We start from the raw sequence: 9,438 nt of genomic DNA, 5'->3' as shown, positions 1-9,438 counted from the left end.
GATCGGCCTGCGGGGCAGAGCGGGGGGTCCGTGCACACCCCTAGTATGAAAGTGGTCTATGGTATGTGTCAATGGGCCCCAATAGTTGTCAGTGCACTTCCATACCGCTATAAAGCAGTAGTGTGGCTCCTGCCTTTTATATACCGCTTTCATAGTGCAATATCCTGCTTAGTGTAGATTAGGCTAACGGCTCTTGCATTCCCACATTTCAATGGCAGCCGTTTGTTCTGCTGTTGTTAATTGTGTTTGTTGTTGTTAATTCCATTGTTGTCATTAATTGCATTCTCTCAGTTTTGGTTTCTTTCAGCTTCTCAGTTTTCCAATCTTAAATTCGGTTTGTGTTAAACTTAGACAATTTCTCCAGTCTTAACTTCAGTTCATCCTGAACTCTGAGGATTTCTTTGTAAAGTTTGCATGAAAATCCATTATTGGTTTTGTGCACACTTCTCCTAATTCACTTATTTCTAATGAGTTGCTGCCTAATGTATTCTCTCCCCTCTCTTCTTGTTGTTGCAAGAATTCTTCCTAATATAATTATTTTTAAAATGTTACTTTCCATAACATAAACATCTTTGGTATGCATTTTTAATTGGGGAACTCAAAAGCTGGAGAAGTGCAAATTTTGAAGGATAACTGAGGCCTTAGCTAGACCTAAGGTTTATCCCGGGATCATCCCTGCCTGCTCCTGGGATATCCTGTGTGTCATTTACATGAACAGGGATGACCCCAGGACAATCCCGGGATAAACCTTAGGTCTAGCTAAGGCCTGAGTTTCAGTATGCACAATGCTTGAAAAGGGCGAGATTTAGTCAAATTGCATTCACAGGCAAACTAACAAATTTCTCACCCATTCCTTGCATGTTGATTCTTCTGAACCTCTCAGTGGCTTTCAGTACCACTGACCATGGTATCTTCCTGGATCATTTATCTGGATTGGGCTTCGGAGGCATGGTTTTAAAGTGGTTCCGGTTATTTCTGGAGGGGCGGTTTCAGAAGGTGGACCTGATGGACTTCTGTTCCACCACATGGCCATCAACCTGTGGGGTGCCACAAGATTCTGCAAATGAATGTGCATTTTTCCAAATTGGGTTGGGGGAATCTGAATATTTTGGGCTTTCGTGTCCCACCTACAGCTGCTGGCAAATTCCCACCTCCAGTGATCCCAGTAGCTCAGGAAGCCAGAAACCAGCATCTCATCCACAAGACTCAAGGACAGTGCCACCAAATTCTACCCTTAAGGCAAGCCACTTTCCACCCCCAAAATGTAATACAGAGATAATAATACTTGTCTATATATTCTACTTTGCAGAGGCAGTCCTCTGTTTGAAAGTGATGCCAACGAGACCACATCATGCCAGTTCTTTTCCAACTTCACTGGCTGCCAGTCCAGGACCGGGCCTGATTCAAAGTGCTGGTATTAACATTTAAAATGCCGGTATTAACATTTAAAGCCCTAAACAGCTTGGGGCCAGGCGATCTGAAGGAACGCCTTCTCCTATATGTACCTGCCCGGACCCTAAGGTCATCCTCAGGGGTCCTTCTCCACGAGCCCCTGACAAAGGAATTAAGGCAGGTGGCTACCAGGAGGAGGGCCTTCTCTGCTGTGGCACCCCGGCTGTGGAATGAACAGCCTAAGGAGGTTCATCTGGCAATTACACTATACTTGTTGTTGTTCCCCGCTTCGATCCAGATGGAGAGGCGGGTAAGAAATATTTTTATTATTATTGGAATTTTATTATTATTAGTGGAATTTTAAGATGCTTTTAGGATGTTTTTAGGATGTTTTTAACAATGAATATTATGTTTTGATTCAGTTTTGTGTATTTTATCGTTTATTGTAGTTCCCTGCCTCAATCAGAGTGGAGAGGTGGGTAAGATATATTATTATTATTATTATTATTATTATTATTATTATTATTATTTCAGATGCCAGGTGAAAACCTTTTTATTCTCAGTATTTTAACAGTCTATAAATTTAATTTTAACTTTGCTGTTTTAAATTTGTATTTCTGCACTGTTGCTGATTTTATCTTGGTTGTGCTTTTATATTGTACTTTATATCATGTTTTTATACTGTTTGTTTTATACTTTGAATGGTTTTACTTTTTGTGAACTGCCTAAGGAGCTTCGGCTATTGGGCGGTATAAAAATGCAATAAGATAAATCAATAAATCAATAATGCTTAGTTTAAAGATGCAAACCCTTAAGTAAGGAAAGCAGAAGCCTTGAAGTTGCCCAATTAACAGTTAACATTTGGGCAACAGACCAAGTAGGCACATAGGTCAATCGGTCACAGTCTTCCACACTATGGTGAGATGTCCTGTCTTTCTAGTTAAATTGCGATAGCGATGGTTAAATTTGCATCTATACATATAAATTAGAATATTGCCATTTTTGGCAATGTGTCAGCAGTCAACCTTACTGAAGTTAACTAGAGATGAAAAATGTTACTACTCATTTTAATAACTGGTTTTGCTTCCCTCTCAACTTCTCAGGCTGGGTCAGAGGCAGCTATCCAAGATGTATCAGGCACCAAGAGCCCAAAGCTGATGAAGAAGCCAGAAGTCAAGACCCAAAAGTGCAGCAAGGAGTTGAGGCTGAAGGCCAACCAAAGTACACACAAGAATACAACAGAGATCAGAAGGACCCTGGCAGGATCTACACTACTGCTTTAAAGTACTTTATAACAGTTTTGACAACTGCTGGGACCCAGGACACACTCCATATACACTCCATATACACTCCATATATATCAAAACTGTTATAAAGCACTTTAAAGCAGTAGTGTAGATATTACACAGGAAACACTTAACTCCAACAGGAAACTTTTTTATAGTTCTTCCTGTCGAGGACAGCCCAGTGGTTCATTTCAGTGGGTGGACCTGAAGATGCTGAACTTCCTAAGCAGATGCTTCAGCCACCAATTCTGTGAATCACCACATGGGGAAAATACACACAAAAAACTCCAAACATTCCCAGTTTAAAACTTAGAGACTCCTGATGGACGTTTTGTCTAACTGGAGCTCCCACATTTGGCCAGAAATGTCGCTTTGGCAAAATGAAGTGGGTACTCTAGATACGAGGCACGTGAAGTGCTTTAGATGCTTGAAATGTGCTACATAAATGGTAACTATTATTATTTTTACAGGCACCTTTGCAGACACAGATTCATTAAGGTATCCAATTTTAGGGGGCTGGCGGGGAGGAGGAAAGATCTTGGCACAGAATCACAGATTTAAATTTCATGTATTAATGTTAGCAGATGGTGCTATGGCGCAGTCTAAGAACGAGTTGGCTAGTGAAAATGTAACCTTTAGTAACAGTTTGAGGTAGTTATATTTGCGAAATGATAGCTTTGATTCACCTAAAATGGTTGGGCAATTAATTATATTGGTGCAACATAAAAGAAATCTAAAGGGCTTCTTCTCTGCCATCTGATGACAGGCTGCTCTGTGACAGAAGCTCAGCAGGAGGCCTAGGAAGAACTCCAAGGAACGGTTTGACAGCCAGACTTACTCAGGAGTCATGTATCCATTCGGATGCAACTAGCAATTCGAAAACTTCCATAGATTTGTGTAGCAGCATCCCGCTGCTACCAGCAGTTGGCCTGTTCCTTGGACAACAGCTCGTGCCTTCCACCCCTTGGCCACTTACCTGGCAGATGTTCACCTGACTCCATTGCCCTGATGATGTGCACCTGGAGCAGAGCAGTTCTACACCTGGAATATGCTGTTCAAGGTTCTCTCTCTCTCCCTCTCTCTCTCTCTCCCATGTGTGTGGCCATAGCTAGACGGGGCTTTATCCCGGGGCGATCCCCGGGATGGTCCCTGTGTGTTCACATGACACACAGGGGAACCTGGGATCAGGGAGGGATGATCCCTCCCTTTCCCCAGGATATTGCCATACCCTTTGAGCCCGCTTTTCCCATGGTCTCAGGCTGATCCCGAGACTGTGGAATGTGTGTGCGGGCATCGCGGTTTGTCCCGGCTCCTCGCGGTTACTCACGAGGAGCTGGGACCCGCGCACGGGGCACAGAGCTCCTCAGGAGCTCTGCGTCCTTTGGGGGTGGGGGTGGGGAGCAGGAATAAAAAAACACTTCCCTTTTGCGCATGAGCGCTCGTGCACTCCTTACTCTTTAAAAACACACACAATGGTGGGCGTGACGTCCTTTCCCTCTGAGGTTGTTGCGCGTTGCGTGTAAACAGAGGGGGAGATCTCGCGATAAAAATATTGCGTGATCTTCACCCCTCCATCGTGCTAGACTGGTAGGTCTAGCTGAGGCCTGTGTGTGTGTGTGTGTGTGTGTGTGTGTGTGTGTGTGTGTGCAGAGCAGGGCAGGTGCTATTTTTTGTTGTTGGAGCAATCCCACCCCCAATTCATTCCACTTGATGTAACTAGCCTCGCTGAAGGAGCAAAGTGCAACACTGGCTGATCTCCAGGATCTGAGTGGGATACCACAGTGCCCACATCATATCAGCAAAGCTGCCAGAAATCCATCCCACCCTCCTTTCCTTGACGATGTGGTACAGCAGGCTGCTAGCATGAAGGTTCTGTCTGGATATGTGTGCCACTGCCTCATATGGAGAACCACTGAATTGCAAGTAGCAACTTCTTGGTGAAGTTATCTTCAGGCCATGGACTGACTCTGTCCACCCAGCCTGGCCGTTGGAATTTCCTAGAAGAAAGTGTAAGAAGCCACCCTCTTCCAGTGGAGCCTTGCTTGACCAACAAGGTCTTCTTGTGTTTCTGTATCCTTGGTTAATCTTTGGCCTTGATGTCTGGCTTGTTTCTTGACCCTGCCTACTAGTTTCTCCTCTGGTTCTGATGTGTTCTTTGATCTCGTCTAGTGACTTGTCCATGGCTCCTGTCTCACTTTGGGCTTCTCCCCTTGGTCCAACCTCTAATATAACCCAGGGTATTACATTTTCTAGGGCGGGCACACACACACTTCAAATGGGGCATTGAGTAGGCCTGTTGATCACCCCTGTGAAAGCTCAAATGTAAGAAGCTGATATATAACATTTTAGGCTATTTGTCCCTCTTCTAGCCTTGTATTGTCTGCCCAGTATCTCAGGCTGAAGTCTTTCATATCCCTGCTCCCAGATCTTTTAAACAGGTGATGAACTTGGGATCTTATGCATGGGAAGCATGTGCTCCATCACCAATCTAGGATCTCTCCCCAACTCCAGGTGCAACCTGTCATTTATTCAGCATTCTCCTGTGTCTATACACTGTTCTGAAAGATTGACAGGGTGGCCAAGATATGTTCAGAGAATCGCTATGAGACCACTCTTTTGCAGCAGAAATGGCAATGTGCAGAAGGTGAAGGGCTAAAGAAAGCTCTGCCCCCCTGAGTCAGCAGTAAAAATGAAAGACGAAAACAAGACATAACTGCTAGCTGTGTCTTTAAAGTAATGCCTGTTTTGGCCCTGATCTTAGTATTGAGGAATGCCTGATAAGCTTCCAAAGGCCCCAGAGTTTTCTGGAACTCATAAACCACTACATCAGATTATTGGGGTATTATTAAATCTACCCTTTGGCTGTCATAGGGCAGATGCGTAGGGGCTACTAGTAATTAATAGCTTTTTATATTTTGTAAGCTGCTTTGAATGACTCTCCTTTTTCTGGAAGAGAAAAGTGGAGATTCCTTAAATAAATAAATAAATAAATACACTGTATGAAGACAAAGTCTTCCTAATCAAATTTCATTGGGTGGTCTTGAATTTTAGCATTGTATTATATATTAGAGAGAGAGAGAGAGATTGATTCTCCTCACACTCTCTAAAAGCTTCATCCCACCTACACTTTTATTCTGGTTCTCCCTCGAATTATCCCATACCGTTGTTGTTGTTGAGCTCCATCACAACAGCTTCTGTGCCTCTGCCCTGCACCAGCGCACACCCCGGGAGGGCTGGGCTGGGCTCCATGGCGCTCCGCTTGGGGGCTGCTGAGGGAGGCCCTGCTCCATGCCTTTTTGCTCCCGCATGTGCCCCAGGACTGCCGAGGGAGGTGGCTCTGCTCCTCCTCATCCCTCAGCGCCCCCAGTGGCCACTTGGAGCTCAAGAAGAACCGTCCTTTTTGTGGTGCAAAATATGTCGCCAAGAGAGGCGGGGGGAAGACCCACGATCACAGCCGGACATACTGCACGTCCTTGCAGTCCTTTGCCCCCAAAGCAGACTATAACGTAGACATCAAGTGAGTCCTTTGCATGCAATGCGCCATGAATGCAGACTATAAGGCTGGTGTGATAAAGCTCTAAATGTTTATTGTTCTGTAAGCTCCTGCCCTATTTTCCTGGTCATGTGTCCCCCCTAATATCTTCAAAAGATTCTCATCACTAGCCTACTTGATAGGATTATGGTGGCAAGTGGAGATATTGTAACCTGCCGAGGTATCCAAGCAAGAGCAGTATCTGCTGAGTGATACAAAGCAACACTCTGCTGACAGCCCACTATGGGCGTTTCCCAGGAATGTGAGACAGAGATGTCTCCAGCATAGGATTAGGATTCCTGTATATTAGACTGATAGGTACCTTCAAAATGCCTTCTCTTTAAAATAACACAAACCCATGGAACATGTAAACAACAAATATGTGCCCGATAGCCTGCAATAGAGCACCAGTAACATCATGAAATGTGAATCCAAACACGGCGAAAATAAATCCCTTTATTTAGCAACAATGCCAAAGGTCTGCCGTAACTTCAAGCCTATCAGCCAGGAAGCTCTAAGATAAGGCTGAAATTCTAACCTCTCCATGACTCTGGTGTGTCTTCCTTTGTTACTTATCATAGCTATTGGAATCCTTTAGGCTTCTGTGATGTTTGGCATGCAAAGTGTGGGTTTAACAGAAGCTGCTTAGAGTCTGGAATGAGGGTCTCTCTCTCTCTCATTTAAAGGGGCACCATCCACTGGCAACTTTGCTAGTGTCAGTCCTGATGAAATGAATGGGAAATTGTTCAACAAATCCCCGCTTGTGGAATCCCCACTGATTTGAATTGGACAGAAGATGTTCCAGATGGATTCAGCTCAGTGTTTTGCTTTAGAGGCACATTTATTAGGTGTGTGTGTGAGAGAGAGAAAGAGCGAGAGAGAGAGAGAGAGAGAGCATGAGAAGACTGGCTACTGATTGGTGTTGATTGGCAGTAGACTCAAGTCAGGTGACAGAATAAGGCATAATTAAATTAGGGAATTACACTAATTCAGGGATGGGAAGAAATTTGTTCAATCTGCATCTTAATGTGAGCCATTAGACCAGAGATAGGGAATGTATGGCCCTCTAGGTGTTGTTGGACTGAAATTCCATTGGGTATGCTGGCTAGGGCTAATGGGAATTGTAGTCTACCAAAATCTGGAAGGCCACATGTTTCCCACCCTTCACTATGTGAACCAAGACTCACTTATCTTTTGAAATTCACACTTCTCCAGATTTTGCAATGGACTTCTCCAATCCAAAAAAAAAAAAAAAGAGCATTTAAAAGAGAGGATATTAGGGGAAATAACATTCCAAAAAGCACTCAGGAAAATGGCTTGCAAAAACTGACCTGCTAAATTTCCCTTTTCTATACAACAGTTGAAGATACAGGAGCCCTGTCCTCCTTTTCATATGGTCACTCTAATATTAGGTCAACATTCGTAAACTAGCAGAAATGCTTTTGCATTTTCATGCAAACTTTTTTTTAAAAAAAAAAATGCCAAAGTTTATGACAAACTGCATTTAACACTGGAGAAATTCTCAAAGTTCAAGTCGAATTGAAGTTAAGATTTGGGAAAAAAATGAGGAATGGAGAGAAACCAACATTGACAGACCTTTCTGTCTCGGGATTAACCACAAGATGTGGGCCAGATCTACACCAAGCAGGATATGGCACTTTGAAAACAGTTTGACAACTGTATATGGAGTGCGTCCTGGGCCCCAACAGTTGTCACTACCAGTTTTAAAGCAGTAGTGTAGATCCTGCCCCAGTAGTGACTCCTAGATGACATGCTTTGTTAAAAAAGAAATCATAGAGGATATATCTTCTCACTCACTATCAGGGATGGTGACTCGATAACAACTCCATGTTCTGAAGCAATAGACTTAAAAATACTAGATGCTGGAGACAGACAACAGGTGATTACCTCTGCCATAATGTCCTGCTTGTGAGCTTCCTACAGTATAGCTACTGTTAAAAATAGAATGTGATCAAACTCAGAACGGGGCAGAAGGTAGATCAAGATCCACTGGTAGACCTGTGCGTGATTTCCAATTGGTCAGCAGCAAGGGTGCCTTCTGACTCCGAAGTGTTTAACAATAGCAACAACAAAATGATTTTACCCACTCCAACAAGATTGCTGAAATGAAGAAAGCTTGGGTGAGGGGTAGCCAAAAGTAGACTTTTTGTGAGACAAGACGGAGCTCAATTCCCTTCAAGCACTCGAAACAAAGTCCTTGGGAGCTTTCAGAAGGAGGGCTTCTAGGGCACTGTGCAGCTATTCTGCTTTTCCCTCCTTAATTGGCAGATGTCATCATATAGAGACTCCCCGCCTGCTCCCAACAAAATTTCATATTTGAGCGAGAGCAATTGCAGGATAAAAGCCTCATCTGGAAGCACCTGTAAACTCAGAATGGGCTGAGAGACATGCTGCTCTGTTCTTATGTCCTTTGCACCTGGCCCTGGTTGGTGGATCTTTGTGTTCTAGTAAAAAACAAAGTAGACCTGACAACCCTGAGGTCTTCCCACACCTGGTCTAGATGAATTCATGGTCTGATCCCACAGAACAGTGTTGCTTTTGTCATTTGGTATACGTCTATCTACCTAACATTAATACCAAAGTAGTGGTACAGATAGTATTTTGGGAAAAAGAAATAGGGATTGATCTGGCTGTATCATATGGGGGATATGAGACATTAAACTCTCTATTCTAAGTTGGCCTTTGCAAGTATCAGATCCAAGATTGCGACTTTCATTCACATTGTCCTGTATGGCATGAATCTAAATATCCCTGTTTAATATTTTCAATAATAATTGTCGATTACCCTTATTAAACCTACAAATACCAAGCAAAATGACTTTGAAACATAAAACCTACCAATGCAAACAGAATATTCACCTGTCCCCTCCTTGCAATGGAGGCTGGTGGCTCCGATTTCAGTGAGGCTATGAATCCATTCTTGGTTTCAGTCAGAACCAGCCAGAAGTCTAAATGAGATGTCCAAGGTGCTGAACCTATGGTTTGGGATAGGATTCAGCACCATGGATAGCCCCACTGAAACCTGAGCTATGAGCCTTCACTGCCTCCTTCCCATAAGAAATTCACCCCAATGTCTCTCTCTCTCCTTTCCTCCGCACACTGCCTTTCCAAATCAGGCATCACTGTTCACGAGAATAATATTTCTCTAGCAGGGTTTAACATACCTTTGGGACTAGATCACTCACATAGAGAGAAAAAGATTACAAA

The sequence above is a fragment of the Elgaria multicarinata genome, chromosome 6 (assembly GCF_023053635.1).
Source record: "Elgaria multicarinata webbii isolate HBS135686 ecotype San Diego chromosome 6, rElgMul1.1.pri, whole genome shotgun sequence".
Classification (NCBI taxonomy): domain Eukaryota; kingdom Metazoa; phylum Chordata; class Lepidosauria; order Squamata; family Anguidae; genus Elgaria; species Elgaria multicarinata.
The sequence above is the reverse complement of the archived record's forward strand: the minus strand, read 5'-3'. Positions refer to the sequence as shown.